Consider the following 22,500-nt stretch of genomic DNA (forward strand, 5'->3'; position numbering starts at 1 on the left):
GGAGACACCGGATCCGACCCGCCAAGCAGCTCCTCTCGTACAGCAGCGAATCGCGGACAGCTAAACACCGCGTGTTCAGCAGTCTCAGCCACACCTGGGCAGCGCTGACAGTCCGGGGATGACGTGAAGCCCATGTTGCACAGGTAGTCACGGAAGAATCCGTGACCGGACAATACCTGTGCTAACTGGAAAGTCACGTCTCCGTGCTTCCGTGACTGCCAGGCCTTGACGTCCGGAATCACACGATGTGCCCAGCGCACGTAACGACTGGCCTCCTCGTTACCCGCATCCGCGTCCCACTGGGCTTGCCAAGCCTGGTATGTACGCTCGCGTTCATCCGCCCGGATCGTTTCACCAGCCTCCGTCCGGTCCTCCTGATGAAGACGGTGATAAACTCTGCTGTCCTCGTCGATCAGGCGGCAAATCGGGATCAGCCCGGCCAGCAGTACCGCCGTCTCACCGCGCACTGTGCGGAACGCTCTGCAGACCCGAATCGCCGTCTTGCGCTGTACTCGACCAACAAGCCTGCGGCATTGCTGTCTTTCCAAGCCTTCCGACCATACTGGGGCTCCGTAGCGAAGGATGGAATCCGCTACAGCCGCCAGCAGGCGGGCTCGAGACGATTTCGGGCCGCTGTGATTCGGCAGAAGTCGTGCCACCGCCTGGGCGACCTTCTCCGCCTTCGCCGCTGCCTTCTCGACGTGAGGGAGCCAGGATAGATGATCCTGTAGCCAGACTCCCAGGTAGCGGATGGACCGGGAGAAGGGAACCACTACACCGCCGATGTTGATGGAGACCGACGGTGGTCTCTTCAGGCTGGAGATGATCGTCATCTCAGTCTTCTCGGGCGCCAGGGAGAGACGGTGACGAGTCAGCCATTCTCCAATCGATGCGACAGCTGTCTCGGCCTTCAAGGCCGCGGCTTCGGGAGTCACCGCCGGGACGAGAAGAACCAAGTCGTCGGCATAACCGACTAGCTCGGTCCCCTGTGGCAGCGACACTCCCAGGACCCCGTCGTACAGCACGTTCCACAAGGTTGGCCCCAGAATGGAGCCCTGCGGAACTCCCGCGCTGATGTGCTGCTCGACGGGTCCCTCACTGGTTTCGATGATTAACCGCCGGTCCTTGAAGTAGCTGCGAATTATCCTTCGCAGCGGGGATGGAACGCCTTTCTCACGCAGCACGTTGGCGATGGACTGCCAGGACGCGGTGTTGAACGCGTTGCGGACGTCCAACGCTACCACCATCAGGCAGCGGTTGTCTCGCTGGTTAGTCCGGCGGAAGGACTTGGCCGTCCTTCCCATCTCCACAACTCGCTGGATCGCGCTGATGGTGGATCGCCCCTTCCGGAAGCCGTACTGGTGATCCGACAGTCGTGGGGCTTCAGGGTCCTCAAGGTGAAGATTCAACCGGGACAGGATCAGGCGCTCCAACACCTTGCCGAGTGCGTCTAGCATGCACAACGGCCGGTACGAGGAGCTTTCCCCGGGAGGTTTGCCAGGCTTTGGCAGCAGCACCAAGCGCTGCCTCTTCCATGACGAAGGAAACTCGCCACGGTCGAGACAGTCCTGGTACAGACGGCAGAAGACCTCCGGGTACTCCCTGATCGCTGTCTTCACGGCTGCATTGGGGATCCCGTCCAATCCCGGCGCCTTCCGGTTGGCCATGCACGCCACGATGTCCAGCAGCTCTCGCGTGGTGACAGGCATCAGCGACTGCCCATCCTCGACGTCCTCCTCTGCCGGCCACTCGACAGCCGGGTGAGTCGGAAACAGGTCCCCAGAGATGCGTAGCAGCTCCTCCTTGTCAGTCTCGGGAGGCACGTAACTGCCACGAATCCGAGACATGACAGTCCGGTACCCTGCTCCGAACTCGTTCTCCTCCGCCAGTCGGATGAGCTCATCAAACTCAGTGCGCTTGCTGGCCCGAATCGCCTTCTCCATGGCCCGCCTCGCAGTCCGGTGGTGCGCTGCTGCGATGCTGCGCTCCTGCAAATCGACCGTGGCAACCATACGGTCGCGAGCTGCTGCACATTCCTCACGAAGGCGTGTGAGCTCCGGTGTCCACCAGAAGAGGGCTCGATGGGGATCACGGTGCGACGAGGTGATCCGCGCCATCGTTTGGTCGCATGCCCGCAACATGGCATCGACCATCCCCTCCTGGTTTACTGCTCGCTCCACGAAGTTCGCTGCGCTAAGTGCTGCTCGGAACGCCTCGGCTGAAAACTGCGAAGCCTTCCATCTCCTGCTTGACTGGTGGCCTCGTACCCGCTGCTGGTCGTGCTGCTGCTGTCGCCGGCGATTTTGCTGTTGTTGTTGCCGCCGATGATGCCGCTGCTGCTGCGGTCGCTGGTTCTGGCTTTGGTGCTGCTGCTGACGTTGGAGCTGAGGTGAGGAGGACGGCCCGACGGTGTAAAGGATGTACCGGTGGTCGGAAGCCGTATAAAACCGCGCCAACGAGTCAGGAGCCACTGCCCATGTGTCGGGGCGTGCGATAGTCTCGCTCGCGAACGACACATCCACGACGCTGGGTGTGGCAACACCGTTCCCGACGAACGTTGGGGTTGTTCCCTGGTTGAGGATCCTCAGCCCAAGCTGCTCGATGGTGTTGAGCAGCGCCTCACCTCGCACGGTGTTCCGCTCGCTTCCCCACTCCTCATGCCAGGCGTTGAAGTCGCCTGCCACTACGACGTGATGATGGGAAAGTGCCTCCAGTTCGAGCGCCTCAAGAAAATGCTCGAACTCACCGAGAGTCAGTCGTGGAGGAGCATAGCAGCTGACGAAAACAACTCCTCCAATCTGGGCGGCCACCAATCCGGGCGTTGGGCTGCGCCACACACGCTGGATGGGATATGCTCCGGTGGCCACCACGGCCACTGCCCCCGATGAGTCCACTGACCACGTTCCGTTGTTCTCCGGAGGCCGGTACACCTCCGAAAGCAGCAGCACGTCGATCCGCTCAGTCCGAGCGGATTGCAGAACGAAATCCTGTGCGGTGCGTCCACCACCCAGGTTCGCCTGCAACACTCGCAGTTGTTGCCTCACACCTGGCACGGTGCCGGCAGTTGTCCACAGCTCTGGTGACCGATGTTGTGCGGGCCACCACACTTAAGGCATTTGGGCTCCAAAGCGCAGGCTTTCGCCAGATGACCGGTGCTGCCACAGCGGAAGCATTTGCCTCGGTAGTCCGCTTCATTCCGACAGTCCCGCACGATGTGCCCCGTTTCCAGGCACCGCAGACAGCGACGCTGGGAGATCGGACGACGAGGGACCTCATGAGCCACGCTGATGCACTGGCAAAGAGACAGTTTTGCCTCGTACAGCTGCTGCGCCTTTACCAGCGGAAGACGAACACGTGCGCGCTTCGTGCCATCGCTCAGCTCCCAAACTTCACAGAAGGTGATGCCCGGGGCTACTCCAAGCTTAGCCCGAATCGCCTCCTTCACCTCATCAACGGTGGCCAGCGAGTCGACATGGGTGATCAGCAGCTCACCCATCTCAGTCAGCACTCGCACTGCACCCATTTCGCCAATGACACTCTGGATCTTATCCGCGAGTGCCTCACTGTCCGCGCTTCGACTAATGGGGACACGGAGATGATCCTGTGCCGTTCGCCGGCCCATCCCGATAGCCGTGCGGACCTCTTCCAGTTCTGGGGCCGTACGTAGCTTCAGATACACCTGCGTCCAGGTTGTACCTACTGCCGGCGCCACTTCGATGGTGTCTGGACGCACGTTACGGCGAGTCGGCTTTTGTTGACTCTGCTGTTGCTGTTGTCGCGGCTGGCTCTGCTGCTGCACCGTTGGCCGCTGCTGTCGCGTCTGCTGCTGCTGTTGTAACGTTGGCCCCTGCTGTTGCGTCTGCTGCCGCTTCTGCAACGCCGGCCACTGCTGGCGTGTCTGCTGCTGCTGACGCTGCTGGGATGGCTGTTGCTGCCGGATTTGTTGCTGCTGCTGCTGCTGTTGTGATGGCTGCGCCTTACCACGGCGATTGCCACGCTTGCGCTGCACGCGCTTAACCGGCTCACTACTGGCCACCTCTGCCCACGTGCGCTGCTCCTCGGCGATGCTGGCGTAGTAACCCTGAGCAGTCACATTCTTGGCGCCAATCGACTGCAGGATAAGCTCGTTCAGCGCCTGCCGGTCCTTCATGTGTTCTTCCCGAAGCCGCTCTTCACGCTGGCGAGCCTGCTCCTGGACCGCCTGTAGCTCCTGACGAGCACGCTCCTGAACCTGCTGCATATCAATCCGAGCCTGCTCGGCGTTGGCGTCCATACGCTGACGGAGAGCCGAGAGCTCCTGCTGCAGGTCCTGAATTGTCGACAGTAGCTGCTCATTAGTGAGGGAAGTCTCACTCATGAGCTTCCTCAGCTCGACCATCTCCGAGCTAGCTGGCTTCATTGTCGGTAGGGACACTCTAGTCACGGCCACTTTCGCCTCCATAATCTGCGGAAGCTTGGCCGGTCTCACGTCGGATGAGTCAGCCCTGGGACGAAGGGATCGCCCAGATACTGACATTTTCCGCACTTTATGCTGGATTTACTCCCCCTCACGGGAGGACGCCAGCAGCGGACTGCCCCGTGAGAACCACCACAGCAGAAATGGTATTCGAGCAGTAAAATCGTTCAGGGAGGTGGTGTTTCGTCACGTTAGGTCGTTCCACGATTTATCAAGACCGAGCTAGACCCCCAAAAATGCCGAATTGGCCAGGGGGGGGGTGGAAAATGACCCAGGAGGGTGGGGGGCTAGATGTAATTGCCCCTCCTGAGCAAAACTCCCGAACACACCAAGCTCCTATCTCCCCTCCTTTCACCCGAAAATGGCGAAAAACCCGAAAATCCACCAAAAATCCGCGATTCCTGATCCGGGGGGGGCGGTGGGTGGGTGGTGGGGGCGCGGAAAAAATTTCAGGGGGTGTGGCAAGTGGTCCCCGAATTTTAGAGCCCAAAACCGGAATTTTTTGCAGCCCGCAAATAATTTTCCGCAGCGTTTTTATGTTTTTCACCTTTTTAACGCCTTAATAAGGAAATCCGGAAAATGCGGGGGGGGTGCTGGAGGTCCGGAAAAAATCCAGGGGGTGCGTCTGGAGGTCCCCGAATTTTCCAGCACAAAACCGGAATTTTCCACTGCACTTGTGTAATTTTCCGGCGAAGTCCAAAATTTAATGCACCTTGATAAGGCCTTAATAAGGCCGGGGGTCACTGAGGGCGATGGGGTGAGGTGGGAGCGGGGGGAAAAATTTTCCCCGAATCGTCTCTCCGTGCTCAACCACCTCCAACACTCACGAAACCGATCAGGCGATAAAAATTTTCCACTTTATAACACACTCAATATTTTGTACCATGGGAAAATGCCGCCTGGGCAGTTCTGTCACCACGTGTTGCAAAAGTGTTTTCCACTTTTTTCAGCACTAAAATCACCGATTTTGATGCGGTTTTTTCACAAAATCACTTCTTTGGCACTCCGCACACGATTTAAAACATATCCGGTCCAAATCCGTTCAAAATTCACTGAGCTGTGAGTGTCCAAAGTTCCCCATACAAAATGTATGGGCACCAAAATATCGTTTTTTGTCGCACTTCCACTGCTCCGATCGACTCGGAAACCGTTTTATCGGCTTCAGCGGCCACGATTTACCTTAAATCAACCTCTTCCGGCAGGAAAAGAGGTGATTTTTTGCACACCTGAACACCGGTTCACTTTGGTGCTCCCGGAGGGGGCAAAAACACAACAAAACTATATTTGCACAAAAATTGTCGTTTTTTGGCCGAACTTCACTATTTTTGGGTAAATCGGGTGCTCTAAGCACGATTTTGACACTTTTAAAACGATTTTATTACGATTTTCACCAAATTTTCACCACTTCTTGACGGAGCGTTTGTTTACCACATCTTCACTTGTCAGCACCCAGGTGACAATTACAGGGATAACTGGCTTGTGGCCGCCAAGCGTTCATAGCGACGTGGCTTTTTGATCCTTCGATGTCGGCTCTTCCTATCATTGTAAAGCAAAATTTACCAAGCGTAGGATTGTTCACCCTTTCAAGGGAACGTGAGCTGGGTTTAGACCGTCGTGAGACAGGTTAGTTTTACCCTACTGGTGTGCATTGTTTGTCGCTATCTTAACGGAATTCCTGTGCAGTACGAGAGGAACCACAGGTACGGACCACTGGCTCAATACTAGTTCGAACGGACTATGGTATGACGCTACGTCCGCTGGATTATGCCTGAACGCCTCTAAGGTCGTATCCAATCCGAGCTGATAGCGCTTCTTATACCCATTAGGTGGTCGTAAGCTAGCGGGCCTAACAACCCTCCGAGAACCGTCCGTGCTGTCCATTGGCACACTGGCGTCTCATCCCCGCTTACTACTAGGCCGCAAAGGGCGGGTTCGCGCTGCACGTGTTAGTACCATACATGTTGGGAACACCGGTGGACGAGCTTGCCGACTGTGGATATCACTAGTTTCGACACCTACGACCGCCCGCAAACGACGGGACTACAGGCTGGGAGCTTCAAGTTGTAGAGATGCGTTCGCATCGATCCTCTCAGGCGACCCATGCTTGGTGGTTAGTGCTTGCGCGTGCGCGCCCCGTGTGTGCTGGAATTGGCCAACCAGTGCACATTGGTGGTGCGTACCGTGACTTGCACCATGTGACGAGAGTGTTGAAGAACACTGTGTGGTGACTCTATGCCTATGTGATGGGGTGCTTGTAACACACGACCGAACCGACGGCTCGTTGGATGGTCACGACAGTGTGGTGCAGGTGCGCCCATGTGTAACGAATACATTGAGTGCCGTTGGAGGTTAGCGGTTGGTTGGTTGCATGCTACAACTTCGCGTTGTACATGGGCTGGCCGCTGCGCTTCCTTCGGGTTGCCACTTGATGTTGATAGGGTTGATGTATTGTGTTCGTTGACTTTTGGTTCATTCCAAAAGTCTTCGGACTTAGATAATTTTACAAGTGTCGGCGCTCTCGGACCGAAAATAAGAAGACAACTAAGAAGAAAAAGAGAAAGAAGCTAATAGTGGAAAGTATTCTTCTTCAAAGAAGGAACAAAAATTTTACAAGTGTTGAAAAATTTCCTAAGTCCAAAAAATTTTCTAAGTCCAGAAAATTTTCTAAGTCCCACAAAATGGAACATGATGAAGAAGATACAGAAGTTGAAAATTTTTCTAAGTCCAAAAAATTTTCTAAGTCCAGAAAATTTTCTAAGTCCAAAGTGTTGGAACAATTTCCAAAGGCCCATAGGTTGCACTGAATTTTCCTAAGTTGGCCACAAGTACCCATGAGGTATCGAGAAGGTTCACCCGAAGGACATAATATGTCCCAAAGTACCGATAGAGCACCCACAAAGAGCACCCAATTGGCCTATGTTGGCCAAAAGTACCGATAGAGTACCCACAAGTAGCACTGAGTTGGCCTAAGTTGGCCAAAAGTACCGATAGAGTACCCACAAGAAGCACTGAGTTGGCCTAAGTTGGCCAAAAGTACCGATAGAGTACCCACAAATAGCACCCAGTTGGCCTAAGTTGGCCAAAAGTACCGATAGAGCACCCAAAAGTAGCACCCAATTGGCCTATGTTGGCCAAAAGTACCGATAGAGTACCCACAAATAGCACCCAGTTGGCCTAAGTTGGCCAAAAGTACCGATAGAGCACCCACAAGTAGCACCCAATTGGCCTATGTTGGCCAAAAGTACCGATAGAGTACCCACAAATAGCACCGAATGGGCCTAAGTTGGCCAAAAGTACCGATAGAGTACCCACAAATAGCACCGAGTTGGCCTAAGTTGGCCAAAAGTACCGATAGAGTACCCACAAGTAGCACTGAGTTGGCCTAAGTTGGCCAAAAGTACTGATAGAGTACCCACAAATAGCACCGAATGGGCCTAACATGGCCAAAAGTACCGATAGAGTATCCACAAAGAGCACCCAATTGGCCTAAGTTGGCCAAAAGTACCGATAGAGCACCCACATATAGCACCCCATTGGCCTAAGTTGGCCAAAAGTACCGATAGAGTATCCACAAAGAGCACCCAATTGGCCTAAGTTGGCCAAAAGTACCGCCAAGTAGCACCATAGAGGCCCGAGTAGAGCGAAATGTGGGCCAAATTGAACATTTGAAAATTTTTACAAGTCCAAAAAATTTTCTAAGTCCAGAAAATTTTCTAAGTCCAAAGAGTTGGACAAATTTCCTTAGGCCCAAAGGTTGCACTGAATGTTCCTAAGTTGGCCATCAGTACCCATGAAGTATAGCGAAGGTTCACCCGAAAGACACAATACGCCCTAAAGTACCCACAGAGTACCCACAAGTTGCACCCAATTGGCCTAAGTTGGCCAGAAGTACCGACAAGTACCACCATAGAAGCCCGAGTAGAGCGAAATGTGGGCCAAAGTACCGAGTAGTTGCCACAAATGCCCAAATGGATACCAAAATGTGGTACCAAGTACCTAACTGTTGCAACAAATGCTAGCTTTCTGAGCAAAAGCTGTGGACCAATTTCGTAGAAGAACCGCCTAGGCGAAAAGGCAAAAATCGCCGAAGCTGGCCCGCTCGCAGAGCTCGCGGGCCAGGAGATACTCATAGGGCGCTTTACTAGAGTGGGGAACTTGAGAATTTTTGTGTCCGAGACTTTGGGCAACTTCGCGGCCGCCCCCTTAAAGTAAAAGATTTTCTCTGGGTGCCTAAAATTCGCAATTCCCGCAAAGTCGGGAAGACGTTAAAGTTTTTGCCCAAAAAATGGCCATCGATTTAAGGTGATTTTCCAATAAGAAAATTTTTCCTAAGATGAATTTTTTCGAATATTTCCTAAACTAAGCGTCGGAGCACATGGCCGTGGAGGAACTTTTGGTAGCTTTTGGCAAGGGCTATTGGATGAAATAATGCGAAAGGCCATCGGAGCGATATTGGATAAATGCGGGCCCATAAACGTACCTAAGAAGTGAAAATTGGTACCTTGCACGCAGGATGCAAGAAATGCTTGAGTGTTAACCATCATCGGTACCAAGTACCTAGGTTATATCGAGTGCGTAGATGGAAGTCGGTACCAAAGGGAAACCTTCCTAGGCTAGGTGCACGCAAGTGAGTATGGATCGATCAGTAGAAAGATGGGAAGCCCAAGGAAACCTTCCTAGGCTAGGTGCACGCAAGTGAGTATGGATCGATCAGTAGAAAGATGGGAAGCCCAAGGAAACCTTCCTAGGCTAGGTGCACGCAAGTGAGTATGGATCGATCAGTAGAAAGATGGGAAGCCCAAGGAAACCTTCCTAGGCTAGGTGCACGCAAGTGAGTATGGATCGATCAGTAGAAAGATGGGAAGCCATAGGAAACCTTCCTAGGCTAGGTGCACGCAAGTGAGTATGGATCGATCAGTAGAAAGATGGGAAGCCATAGGAAACCTTCCTAGGCTAGGTGCACGCAAGTGAGTATGGATCGATCAGTAGAAAGATGGGAAGCCCAAGGAAACCTTCCTAGGCTAGGTGCACGCAAGTGAGTATGGATCGATCAGTAGAAAGATGGGAAGCCCAAGGAAACCTTCCTAGGCTAGGTGCACGCAAGTGAGTATGGATCGATCAGTAGAAAGATGGGAAGCCCAAGGAAACCTTCCTAGGCTAGGTGCACGCAAGTGAGTATGGATCGATCAGTAGAAAGATGGGAAGCCATAGGAAACCTTCCTAGGCTAGGTGCACGCAAGTGAGTATGGATCGATCAGTAGAAAGATGGGAAGCCATAGGAAACCTTCCTAGGCTAGGTGCACGCAAGTGAGTATGGATCGATCAGTAGAAAGATGGGAAGCCCAAGGAAACCTTCCTAGGCTAGGTGCACGCAAGTGAGTATGGATCGATCAGTAGAAAGATGGGAAGCCCAAGGAAACCTTCCTAGGCTAGGTGCACGCAAGTGAGTATGGATCGATCAGTAGAAAGATGGGAAGCCATAGGAAACCTTCCTAGGCTAGGTGCACGCAAGTGAGTATGGATCGATCAGTAGAAAGATGGGAAGCCATAGGAAACCTTCCTAGGCTAGGTGCACGCAAGTGAGTATGGATCGATCAGTAGAAAGTGGGAAGCCCAGTACCAAATGCCCTAGTGAAGACCGTAAACGAATATCATGAACCGATAAGGAGCACCAAATGCCCTAGTGAAGACCGTAAACGAATATCATGAACCGATAAGGAGCACCAAATGCCCTAGTGAAGACCGTAAACGAATATCATGAACCGATAAGGAGCACCAAATGCCCTAGTGAAGACCGTAAACGAATATCATGAACCGATAAGGAGCACCAAATGCCCTAGTGAAGACCGTAAACGAATATCATGAACCGATAAGGAGCACCAAATGCCCTAGTGAAGACCGTAAACGAATATCATGAACCGATAAGGAGCACCAAATGCCCTAGTGAAGACCGTAAACGAATATCATGAACCGAGAAGTAGCAACGAATGCCTGAAAAAGTACCAAGTCCTCGGTATAGAGTAACGAGAGTTAACCGCCGTGATGTATGCAATGTGGGCAGCCATTGCATGGGTTCTGGACTTGGTTCGCGAATAACTTTTTTGCTAGACATCGGACAAAGTTGACGTGGAAGAACGAAATGTAGCATTTGATGCCACCTATCCAAAACTTTTTCAAGATTGAAGATCCGATCGATACAGCCTGAGTTATAGGCAAAAGTTGGTGCAAAAACGAGCATTTTTAATGGTGAAAAATCGGTACTCCTCGAATAGCTCCTGTTGGAAGCATCGGACCACATGGTCGTGGAGGAACATATTGTAGCGCGCGGTGTCAAGTATCGACACCCAAAACCGCATGTCCGATGGACGGAAAATGACCAAGTTATAGTGAAAACTTGGTTGCACCAAATTCCCGAAGAAGTGCAACGAGAAGGTGAATGCGATGGTTGTTCGTCGAATAGCTCCGGCCACAGACATGGTAGCGATTAGTGGTGCATGGAAGAAATCTAGCCACAAGTGCCATCTACCCATGGCCAGAAGAAAGTGTGGCCATATCTTGGATACCGGCGGAGCTATGGGGCAAATATGGGCCAAAAATGGTGCAAGTTGGACCAAAAATCCGACCAAGTGCGCGAGGCGCTTTCGTGAATAGCTCCGGCCACAGACATGGTAGCGATTAGTGGTGCATGGAAGAAATCTAGCCACAAGTGCCATCTACCCATGGCCAGAAGAAAGTGTGGCCATATCTTGGATACCGGCGGAGCTATGGGGCAAATATGGGCCAAAAATGGTGCAAGTTGGACCAAAAATCCGAAAAAGTACCTAGGTAAATGCGATGGTTGTTCGTCGAATAGCTCCGGCCAGAGACATGGCAGCGATTAGTGGTGCATGGAAGAAATCTAGCCACAAGTGCCATCTACCCATGGCCAGAAGAAAGTGTGGCCATATCTTGGATACCGGCGGAGCTATGGGGCAAATATGGGCCAAAAATGGTGCAAGTTGGACCAAAAATCCGACCAAGTGCGCGAGGCGCTTTCGTGAATAGCTCCGGCCACAGACATGGTAGCGATTAGTGGTGCATGGAAGAAATCTAGCCACAAGTGCCATCTACCCATGGCCAGAAGAAAGTGTGGCCATATCTTGGATACCGGCGGAGCTATGGGGCAAATATGGGCCAAAAATGGTGCAAGTTGGACCAAAAATCCGACCAAGTGCGCGAGGCGCTTTCGTGAATAGCTCCGGCCACAGACATGGTAGCGATTAGTGGTGCATGGAAGAAATCTAGCCACAAGTGCCATCTACCCATGGCCAGAAGAAAGTGTGGCCATATCTTGGATACCGGCGGAGCTATGGGGCAAATATGGGCCAAAAATGGTGCAAGTTGGACCAAAAATCCGAAAAAGTACCTAGGTAAATGCGATGGTTGTTCGTCGAATAGCTCCGGCCACAGACATGTTAGCGATTAGTGGTGCATGGAAGAAATCTAGCCACAAGTGCCATCTACCCATGGCCAGAAGAAAGTGTGGCCATATCTTGGATACCGGCGGAGCTATGGTGCAAATACGGGCCAAAAATGGTGCAAGTTGGACCAAAAATCCGACCAAGTGCGCGAGACGCTTTCGTGAATAGCTCCGGCCACAGACATGGTAGCGATTAGTGGTGCATGGAAGAAATCTAGCCACAAGTGCCATCTAGCCATGGCCAGAAGAAAGTGTGGCCATATCTTGGATACCGGCGGAGCTATGGTGCAAATATGGGCCAAAAATGGTGAAGTTGGACCAAAAATCCGACCAAGTGCGCGAGGCGCTTTCGTGAATAGCTCCGGCCACAGACATGGTAGCGGTTAGTGGTGCATGGAAGAAATCTAGCCACAAGTGCCATCTAGCCATGGCCAGAAGAAAGTGTGGCGATATCTTGGATACCGGCGGAGCTATGGGGCAAATACGGGCCAAAAATGGGTAAACTTGTACGGTCCAAAGCCAAGGGTAAATTTTTTTATTCCTCTAATAACTTCTAGCACAGACATTGAATCGGTTGGTAATGTATGGATGAAATGCAGCAAACAGTTGGAACTACCCATAAAATCTTAAAGATTGACGATCCAATGTATAGAACCGGAGTAATGTGCGATACTTGGTGTAAAATCGAGTGAAAAATTAACTATAAACTGTTTTTGGCCCATAACTCGAATACTAGACATCGGAAGGGGGGGTCGTAGAACGATTTTTTGTTGCCCTATCGATTCCCTATCGAACGAGCAAAAGTTGTTTTTTTGACCAAAAAGGACCCCTACTCTAGTAAAATTGGCCTGATTTTACTAGTCCCCGGTACCCGTACAGGCAAAATGAGCAAAATGCTCAAGTATGAATGGTTTTTGGCCCATAACTCGAATACTAGACGTCGCAGGGGGGTGTCATGGAACAATTTTTGGTAGCCCTTGAAATTATCTATCGAATGACATATACTTGATTTTTGGCCAAAAAGTTCCCTAGACTAGTAAAAATCGCATCATTTTACTAGAGTCGGGTACCCTGGACGAAAAACCGCTATAATTGCGGTTTTTGGCTAATAACTCGAATACTAGACGTCGCAGGGGGGTGTCGTGGAACAATTTTTGGTAGCCCTTGAAATTATCTATCGAATGACATATACTTGATTTTTGGCCAAAAAGTTCCCTAGACTAGTAAAAATCGCATCATTTTACTAGAGTCGGGTACCCTGGACGAAAAACCGATATAATTGCGGTTTTTGGCTAATAACTCGAATACTAGACGTCGGAGGGGGGTGTCGTGGAACAATTTTTGGTAGCCCTTGAAATTATCTATCGAATGACATATACTTGATTTTTGGCCAAAAAGTTCCCTAGACTAGTAAAAATCGCATCATTTTACTAGAGTCGGGTACCCTGGACGAAAAACCGCTATAGTTGCGGTTTTTGGCTAATAACTCTAATACTAGACGTCGGAGGGGGGTGTCGTGGAACAATTTTTGGTAGCCCTTGAAATTATCTATCGAATGACATATACTTGATTTTTGGCCAAAAAGTTCCCTAGACTAGTAAAAATCGCATCATTTTACTAGAGTCGGGTACCCTGGACGAAAAACCGCTTAAGTTGCGGTTTTTGGCTAATAACTCGAATACTAGACGTCGCAGGGGGGTGTCGTGGAACAATTTTTGGTAGCCCTTGAAATTATCTATCGAATGACATATACTTGATTTTTTGACCAAAAAGTTCCTAGACTAGTAAAAATCGCATCATTTTACTAGAGTCGGGTACCCTGTACGAAAAACCGCTATAGTTGCGGTTTTTGGCCAATAACTCGAATACTAGACGTCGGAGGGGGGTGCCGTAGAACAATTTTTTGTAGCCCTTGAAATTACCTTTCGAATGATATATAGTGGGTTTTTGGTCAAACAGTGACCCCGAGTCTAGTAACCCTCCATACACAAAACCGCCTAAAAAGTTTTGGTTTTGCAAAATTTTGAAAAGTGCGTCAAAAAATATTTTTTCAAAAAGTACCAAATCGTGATCAGAACTCACTATAGACCATAAAAAGTGAAATCCGATGGTCATTTGCAACACTTGGTCAATCGAGAAAAATTTCACTTTTTTACTAGAGTCGGGTACCCTGAACGAAAAATCGCTCAAGTGATGGTTTTTGGCCAATAACTCGAATACTAGACGTCGGAGGGGGGTGCCGTAGAACAATTTTTTGTAGCCCTTGAAATTACCTTTCGAATGATATATAGTGGTTTTTTGGTCAAACAGTGACCCCGAGACTAGTAACCCTCCATACACAAAACCGCCTACAAAAACTTTGTTTTGAAAAATTTTGAAAAGTTCAAAAAAATTTTTTTTTCAAAAACTACTAAAACGTGATAAGAACTTACTATAGACCATGAAAAGTGATATCCGATGATAATTTGCAAAAGTTGGTAACTAGTAAAAAATTTCACTTTTTTACTAGAGTCGGTGCAACGAGAAAAAAAAAGTCCGTGATGGAGAAAAATGGCACGTTTTCCACGCCTGTACGCTTTCGTTTTCTATATAGGGGGTAGGTGAGCCAGAAGCATGAATTTGACTGAGTACGTATCTTTATGAATTGGGCCCTTCTAAATCGATTGAGACTACCCCCAGGACGATCGGACGACTGCTTCTGGCTCAAAATGTGGTTTTTAGATTTTGATCGTCAATTATGAGAGAAAAAATCGATTAGAAGTAAAGATACGAAATGCTTGGTCTAAGTTGGGAAACGACTTCGGATATTTGTTGGACGTTGTCGTAGAAGGTCCGAGGACCAAGGAAAAGTGATTTCCAAGTGGATTTATGCACTATTAGTCGATGGTAAGATGTGAAATTAGTAGAACTTACCATACAGTTTGCGAAGTTGAAGCAATCGGTTGGTGAATATGGTACTGTCTGTCCAATTTGGTGGTTCGGAATGAGTGAAACGATGTTGATGATGGATAGACGTTCCGATTGCCCCCGATCGGGGAACATATAGTGGTCTTTAAGGTCCAAGTACCTATGTTTTGGTAAGCAGAACTGAGAGTTAAAGGATGAAAGTCGGCCATTCCTAATATCATCCTATCGGTGGTTCGCGAGTTGTTTGAGGACCGGAGCAGCTCGCGATGAAACGGTCCTAGGGTATTGGTTATCCATCCAAGGAAGAGTAAATGCGATCCTAGATGTGTGTCGTTGGCCGTTCTACCGGTATCGCCTATCGATGAGATATCGACGGGCATGCCTTACTCGAAAGTTGAATTCTAGGATCGATGGTCAAACAGACCTATGAGCGATAAACCAAACTGAACACGTATTGATGTCGGCTTTTCCTATCATTTGATGCCGCAGGTTGTTTAGGGACCGGAGCAACTTGCGGCCGAGACGGTCCCCGGGGGTTTCTTTCTCCAAGGAGTGGAAACTATTAAGCAAGAGTTGTAGCAAGATACGATCCTCTGATGTGTCGTTGGCCGTTCATGCGGTATCGCCTGTCGATGAGATATCGATGGGCATGCCTTACTCTACCGACCTTCTAATTGAGAGTATTAATCAGGGATCGATGGTCAAACAAGACCAATGAGCGATAAACCAAACTGAACACGTATTGATGTCGGCATTTCCTATCATTTGTCGCAGGTTGTTTAGGGACCGGAGCAGCTTGCGACCGAGACGGTCCCCGGGGGTTTCTTTCTCCAAGGAGAAGAAACGATTAAGCAAAAGTTGTAGCAAGATACGATCCTCTGATGTGTCGTTGGCCGTTCAAGCGGTATCGCCTGTCGATGAGATATCGATGGGCATGCCTTACTCTCCCGACTGGATTACTGAGAGTTTAATCAGGGATCGATGGTCAAACAGACCAATGAGCGATAAACCAAACTGAACACATATTGATGTCGGCATTTCCTATCATTTGTCGCAGGTTGTTTAGGGACCGGAGCAGCTTGCGACCGAGACGGTCCCCGGGGGTTTCTTTCTCTAAGGAGTGGAAACGATTAAGCAAAAGTCGTAGCAATAATCGATCACCTGATGTGTCGTTGGCCGTTCTTGCGGTATCGCCTGTCGATGAGATATCGATGGGCATGCCTTACTCTCCTGACTGTTTAATTGAGAGTTATAATCAGGGATCGATGGTCAAAAAGACCTATGAGCGATAAACCAAACTGAACACGTATTGATGTCGGCATTTCCTATCATTTGTCGCAGGTTGTTTGGGGACCGGAGCAGCTTGCGACCGAGACGGTCCCTTCCCGAAAGATGGTGAACCGAGTCGTCTGGCGTAAAAACCGGACGACTCGAAAGGGCTTGACCCTTTCAAGTGAGCGATAATCACATTCTACGCTCAGTTCGACAGCTACAAGGCAATCACTCGCTATGTTCAGAGCTAATACATGCAACATGCCGGCATTGTTTCCACCGACGCATGGATTCAAGACTGGTGCACTTATTAGTTAAACCGTTCGCCTCCGGGTGTTTCGAGTTCAAGTCTGGATGAGGATTGTTCTTGCTGGTAATAGCTTGAGCCCCTGAATAAGGGGTCGAAGCGTACATCTTGAGACCATGTACAACATATTACCAAATCGGCACCATGGGTTCGGGTGCAAGTGATGTAACCGTGAAAGATGTTGAGCAGCCCAACATCGGTTTACACACGCATAATAGGAAGGCAGCGCTGTCGACTGGTCAGTCGTGTAAGAAGTGTGCATTATCGATCACAAATATATTGGTGATCTGTAGGTTGCGCATACACCATGCCCGGTGTAAAGTGCCGTGGTCCCCCCCGGGGGGCTGCATCAAACCGTTCGCCACGCGAACTACCCAATGGAACGAACTCGATGCATTTAATAAGAAGAAGAGATGATAATGAAACACGGTCGATTTAAGAGTTGAAAACGTTGAAATGCCTATAAGCAAGTCTTAAGTTGGTGGTGACCGTTACGCCCCAACAAATTGGTGCCTTACCCTACACCAAAGAGCCATTCAACATGGTTCAAGTGAGCGATAATCACGCTCTACGCTCAGTTCGACAGCTGCAAGGCAATCACTCGCTAAGTTCAGAGCTAATACATGCAACACGCCGGCATTGTTTCCACCGACGCATGGATTCAAGACTGGTGCACTTATTAGTTAAACCGTTCGCCTCCGGGTGTTTCGAGTTCAAGTCTGGATGAGGATTGTTCTTGCTGGTAATAGCTTGAGCCCCTGAATAAGGGGCCGAAGCGTACATCTTGAGACCATGTACAACATATTACCAAATCGGCACCATGGGTTCGGGTGCAAGTGATGTAACCGTGAAAGATGTTGAGCAGCCCAACATCGGTTTACACACGCATAAGGGGTTTATTGTTATCTGTAGGTTGCGCATACACCATACCCGGTGTAAAGTGCCGTGGTCCCCCAGGGGGCTGCATCAAAACGTTCGCCATGCGAACTACCCAATGGAACGAACTCGATGTATTGAAAGAGATGAACAATTAATAGCGAGAATAGGGGCCCGGAAGCAATTCCGCGGCCCTACGGTCGATTCAAGAGTTGAAACGTTGTACAATCGTGGATAGCACCTAGTGCTAATATGGTGAGAGATAATGTGTGAGGAAATTTAGTTTCCTAAAGTTTAGTTAGTGGTTTCCGTTGTGCCCTAACAAACTTAAAGTTGGTGGTGACCGTTACACCCCAACAAATTGGTGCCTTACCCAACACCAAAGAGCCATTCCATATGGTTCTAGAGAGAGAGAGTTGTGTGGAAATTTATTTCCCACTAAGCGAGTGTGTGTCTGTAGTGGAACGAATTCTGGTTGATCCTACCAGTAATATACGCTTGTCTCAAAGGTTAAGCCATGCATGTCTAAGTACAAACATAAATGAATGTGAAACCGCATAAGGCTCAGTATAACAGCTATAATTCACAAGATCATCCTACCACTAGTTACTTGGATAACTGTGGAAAATCCAGAGCTAATACATGCAACATGCCGGGACTGTTGCCCTCGCGGGTAGCTGAACTGGTGCACTTATTAGTTAAACCAATCGCCTCCGGGCGGCTTGAGTTGAAGTCTGGATAAGGACGCAGATCGTATGGTCGCTTGTCGACTGACGACAGATCTTTCAAATGTCTGCCCTATCAACTATTGATGGTAGTGTAGAGGACTACCATGGTTGCGACGGGTAACGGGGAATCAGGGTTCGATTCCGGAGAGGGAGCCTGAGAAATGGCTACCACATCCAAGGAAGGCAGCAGGCGCGTAAATTACCCAATCCCAGTACGGGGAGGTAGTGACGAGAAATAACAATATGGACCTCTCTAACGATGGTCCATAATTGGAATGAGTTGAGTATAAATCCTTCAACAAGGATCAAGTGGAGGGCAAGTCTGGTGCCAGCAGCCGCGGTAATTCCAGCTCCACTAGCGTATATTAAAGTTGTTGCGGTTAAAACGTTCGAAGTTGATTGCCCGTCCAGACACGTGACCGCCACGGGCGCCCGGTTACACGCCGGGGCCGTTCGTGCGCGCGCTCACGGCTGCGACTCACAATGGTGTACTTGGGCGTTACTCTGTGAACGAGTACCGTGCTACCGGTTAACTCCGGCACGGGCTCCTCATGGTGCTCAAGATACTCACATTTACCTTGAACAAATTAGAGTGCTCAAAGCAGGCTAAGACAAAGCGTCCGGCCCCCCCGTGGGGTTGGCGTTGGCCGAGAATAATCTTGCATGGAATAATGGAATATGACCTCGGTTTATACGATTTCGTTGGTTTGTCAGAAACCTAGAGGTAATGATTAACAGAAGTAGTTGGGGGCATTGGTATTACGGCGCGAGAGGTGAAATTCGTAGACCGTCGTAGGACCAACTGAAGCGAAAGCGTTTGCCATGGATGCTTTCTTTAATCAAGAACGAAAGTTAGAGGATCGAAGGCGATTAGATACCGCCCTAGTTCTAACCGTAAACGATGCCAATTAGCAATTGGGAGACGCTACCCCTATTCGGTGCTCTCAGTCGCTTCCGGGAAACCAAAATCGGGTTCCGGGGGAAGTATGGTTGCAAAGTTGAAACTTAAAGGAATTGACGGAAGGGCACCACAAGAAGTGGAGCTTGCGGCTTAATTTGACTCAACACGGGAAAATTTACCAGGTCCAAACTTATCGAGGTAAGACAGATTGATAGCTCTTTCTCAAATTTAAGGGTAGTGGTGCATGGCCGTTCTTAGTTCGTGGAATGATTTGTCTGGTTAATTCCGATAACGAACGTGACTCAAACATGCTAACTAGAACGCTGTCAGCAGTGCGCCTCCGGGCGCACCTGACGTTACAGCCGGGCGGCGCCTTCACGGGCGGTCGTCGGCTACGTTTGCCCTGCTTAGCGGGACAACTTGTGTTTAGCAAGCTGAGAATGAGCGATAACAGGTCCGTGATGCCCTTAGATGTTCTGGGCTGCACGCGTGCTACAATGTGGGTCGCAGCGTGTTCTCGCCAATAGGCGCCCCCATTCCGAGAGGAACGGGAAATCACTAAAATGCCCATCTAGTCGGGATTGGGGACTGCAACGGTCCCCATGAACCTGGAATTTCTAGTAAGCACTAGTCATTAGCTAGTGCTGATTACGTCCCTGCCCTTTGTACACACCGCCCGTCGCTACTACCGATGGATTATTTAGTGAGGTTTCTGGAGGCTTACCTTCCGCGGTTCCTTCGTGAGCTGCAGCTGGCATGGCTGAAGTTGACCGAACTTGATGATTTAGAGGAAGTAAAAGTCGTAACAAGGTTTCCGTAGGTGAACCTGCGGAAGGATCATTACTGATGATCGTCCGCGAGTGACCAACCATGGGCTGCCTTCGGTGTAGCTCGGTCGCTCGCTTGCTATGTGTCAGAATTTGTTGAAAGCCAACTCGTTCGTTGTACACTTTGATGGGTGACCATCACTGTGTCTCCGTGCCGTGCTAGATCCCCCCTAGCCGTAAGGCACTTTGAACGCCCCTTCGACGACGAGTTACAAGAGTGTGGTATGTGTCAGAATCTGGTGAAGCTTTCTGCATGTGATGTGCCTTGTGTGGATCCGTGGCCATTGCATTGTGTCTGGTGTGTAGGTACCCAGACACTTAGAACGCTTGCGCGGAAAGCAAACTCGATCGTTGTACACTTTGATGGGCAACCATCACTGTGTCTCCGTGCCGTGCTAGATCTCCCCTAGCCGTAAGGCACTTTGAACGCCCCTTCGACGACGAGTTACAAGAGTGTGGTATGTGTCATAATCTGGTGAAGCTTTCTGCATGTGATGTGCCTTGTGTGGATCCGTGGCCATTGCATTGTGTCTGGTGTGTAGGTACCCAGACACTTAAGCAAACTCGATCGTTGTACACTGTGATGGGCGAGCATCACTGTGTCTCCGTGCCGTGTAAGAGCTCCCCTGGCCATCAGGCACTTGAAAGGTCCTTCGACGACGAGTTACAATAGTGGTGTGTTAGATACGTCAGGTGATGGTATCTACTGTTGTGCAATACGTATCCGGCCACGGCACGGAACGAACGGGAACTGTGGTGCAGACATACAAAGAGTTAAGCCTATTAGTCATTAACTCTAAGGACGGGGCCATGGGGCGGTACGCAAAGGATACGGATGAGCGAGTATGCAGGCCCAATACTCAATAGCTCGATCCGATCCAAGCACATGAGTTGACTGCGGCGCCAGGTTAACCAATGTGCTAGATTCTATTTGGCCAGTAGAATCTTGTGTCTTATGCGATTTGATACCAAGACACCAGAACGAAAGTTAGTTGAAGAGTTATTAAACTCTTATGAAGTATGGTTGTGCAATCACAACTTATGACTTTAACCTATAAAGTGGATATGGACTTGCAATTATAACATGGAATCTCTACACACCCCATGAGCTCGATCCAATCCACGCACACGAGTTGCCTGAGTAGCGACAGGTATACCGATGTGCAATACGTATCCGGCCACGGCACGGAACGAACGGGAACTGTGGTGCAGACATACAAAGAGTTAAGCCTACTAGTCATTAACTCTAAGGACGGGGCCATGGGGCGGTACGCAAAGGATACGGATGAGCGAGTATGCAGGCCCAATACTCAATAGCTCGATCCGATCCAAGCACATGAGTTGACTGCGGCGTCAGGTTAACCAATGTGCTAGATTCTATTTGGCCAGTAGAATCTTGTGTCTTACGCGATTTGATACCAAGACACCAGAACGAAAGTTAGTTGAAGAGTGATTAAACTCTTATGAAGAATGGTTGTGCAATCACAACTTATGACTTTAACCTATAAAGTGGATATGGACTTGCAATTATAACATGGAATCTCTACACACCCCATGAGCTCGATCCAATCCACGCACACGAGTTGCCTGATTAGCGACAGGTATACCGATGTGCAATACGTATCCGGCCATAGGCACGGAACGAACAGGAACTGTGGTGCAGACATACAAGGGCCATGGGGCGGTACGCAAAGGATACGGATGAGCGAGTATGCAGGCCCAATACTCAATAGCTCGATCCGATCCAAGCACATGAGTTGACTGCGGCGCCAGGTTAACCGATGTGCTAAGAGAGTTGTTCCTGGGCCTTCAAAGTGACTTCAAAACTATCTTAGCGAATGGTGGCCATGGGCGTAGACATGAGCCACAAGTCACAAGGCCTGGGACTATTGGGTAATAAAGACAACTTAGTCAGAAAGTTAGTCTTTGGACGTACCACCGGGATTGTGTTACATTGGGAACCTTACTATAAAACCCTAGGCAGGGGATCACTCGGCTCATGGATCGATGAAGACCGCAGCTAAATGCGCGTCACAATGTGAACTGCAGGACACATGAACACCGATAAGTTGAACGCATATTGCGCGTCGGACGATTAAACCCGGCCGATGCACACATTCTTGAGTGCCTATCAATTCCTTGATATACAACAAACCAAACTTCAGGGTGGAGCGTGCCACAATAGAACACTATGGCGAGCAGCCCGTCTAGTGTCGTGGGGGAAACACGCTTCCACACTGTGCATAATGGCGTGCTCGGGACCTTTGTTGGGACCGCAGGGCGCTGAAAGTAAAGGGGTGAACCGCATAAATCGCACGCACGTAAACGCGCACACACACAAATAGAGTGAGACGTATCGTAGGATACCGCTAAGAGTACGTTGTGAAACATGGGGAAATTCAATCGAAAACCTCTTTGATGTCCAAGATTTCGTTGACCGTATCCGTCGTAATACTGGATCAACGTGCTTGGGGGAAAACGTCAAAGGGTTTTATAATAGTGGTGCATGATTAACCCATCGATGCCCGAGGGGAACATGTTGTCCAATACAATAGTGGTGCAGTTGGCTCGACATGCTCGGGGGGAGACATCGTGGGTCCAAGTCGACCAAGTCGACCGAGAGTTGTTGTTGAGAGATCGAATCAAAACGATGCCGAGCGGAACTCGTTGTCCTTATTGGAGTGATATTCGGACAACGTGCTCGGGGGGGCCATCGTTGATTCAAAAATGACCGTAAATTGCCCAATCCGTGTGTGTGTGTGTGTGA

The 22,500-nt window shown here is 49.9% G+C and overlaps 1 non-coding gene across 1 annotated transcript; it reads left to right on the forward strand.

Moving 5' to 3' along the window:
* Window positions 1-21,705: 21,705 nt before the first annotated feature.
* LOC125773138 (5.8S ribosomal RNA) lies at window positions 21,706-21,863 on the forward strand. The gene has a single exon (XR_007419915.1). It is a non-coding gene; the product is annotated as a 5.8S ribosomal RNA (ribosomal RNA).
* The last annotated feature ends 637 nt before the right edge of the window (window positions 21,864-22,500 follow it).

The sequence above is a fragment of the Anopheles funestus genome (assembly GCF_943734845.2).
Source record: "Anopheles funestus chromosome X unlocalized genomic scaffold, idAnoFuneDA-416_04 X_unloc_22, whole genome shotgun sequence".
NCBI lineage: Eukaryota > Metazoa > Arthropoda > Insecta > Diptera > Culicidae > Anopheles > Anopheles funestus.